The sequence below is a fragment of the Montipora foliosa genome, chromosome 5, assembly GCF_036669935.1.
Source record: "Montipora foliosa isolate CH-2021 chromosome 5, ASM3666993v2, whole genome shotgun sequence".
NCBI lineage: Eukaryota > Metazoa > Cnidaria > Anthozoa > Scleractinia > Acroporidae > Montipora > Montipora foliosa.
The window spans coordinates 9,640,025-9,641,571 of NC_090873.1; positions in this window are offsets into that span (position 1 = coordinate 9,640,025).

Below are 1,547 nucleotides of genomic sequence, written 5' to 3' on the forward strand. Positions count from 1 at the left end.
AGTGTCGTTCCATGTAGACCCGACTACCCAAATTAGCATACTCGAGCAAAAGTCATGTTATTGTTCTTAAAAACGGCGCCATAGCTTGCAGCTTTTTTACGTTTTTTAGCAAAATGTTCTAGTTAAAGGTTCTCTTTTTTTTTCGCAACAAAGAGAAGGCACACGCGCGCTAGCTTTTTGGATCATAAGCTACTCCAGATTCAGGTGAAACAAGTCTATTCACTTTATTTAAAAATCGACATTTAAGTTTTCTTAGGTTCGAATGCCCATGAAGGCATCACATTCGTTGCCGTGGGTTTAGCGGAAGGTAAGAGCTGCCCTATTCACAACTAGTATAAAGCAGGCCGAACTTTTTAAAAAAATCGATCTGTTATAATATTGAACGTTAATATTTTCGCTGGCGGTGCGCTCTTATTCAGCCATACTGCAAAGTTGCGACATTAGGAAACAATAGAATGAACAATAGCTCATGTGGCCTTTGTCTTTAAGCTCCGCCCTGACAAGTTGATGAGCTAAGTGGTACTCCCAACGGAGCACAGCGCGCGTAGATTTGGACCAATGAGAGTCACCCAGTGTACGCTTCATCGATAATATTACAGATCTATAATTTTTGCCGTACAGTAAGTAAATGTCCCCAAAACAATAGGCATTCTGCGCGATGCAGATCTCAAGGAATAAATCCAGGGGAGGTGCAAGACGTTACAATACAAAGAGTAAAAATGCCCACTTCATCTACAAAGCGGTCAGATGGAATTAGTTTCAACCTCTATAATCCTATTCCTAATGTGATAGGGGACTTAGCTGTTGTTGAAAAGCTACGGACGGCAATCAAGAATTTTCCATCAGTACAGCTCCACAGTGCCTTGCCAGCTAGCAACGATGTCTGTAAAGTAAGCTGTAAGTTTGGAGATGTTCCAAAAGGGGCTATGCTTTCATATCAACAGAGAGTCAAACTGTCTAATAAGCCTTAAGTGCACATAAACATTGAAGCACCTGATCCCCCTTCATTTACCTTACCTCCAGTAAACAAAACATAATCCACTGTACTGACCATGTCACAGCAGAATTTCATAGATGGCATAAAACTTTCTCTTGGTCAGGCAAATTTGTATGAAATAGAGACCCACAACCAGGCAGATGATAAATTGTGGCACGAGCTCCGGGCACAAAGATTAACAGCACGTAAGTTTAAGGATGTCTGTTGCCGCAAAAAAATATTCGAGTTACTCGCTGAGCGCTTCATGAAGAAAACAATTCAAACAGCTGCAATGAAGTATGGAATTGACAATGGGGAAAATGCAGCTACAAGCTATGCTGACATTACACGTCTCAATGTTTATCCATGTGGCATTATTGTGAATCCTTCATGTCCTCATTTCGCATGTTCCCCTGACCGCAGAGTTTACGATCCGAGTGAGGCAAATCCATGGAGTGCCCTAGAAATAAAATGCTCTTTGGCTGACTCTGTTGTCGAACTACCATTCCTAAAAGAAGTTAACGGTGCACTAAAACTGAAGAAAACTCACAGTTACTACTACCACGTGAAT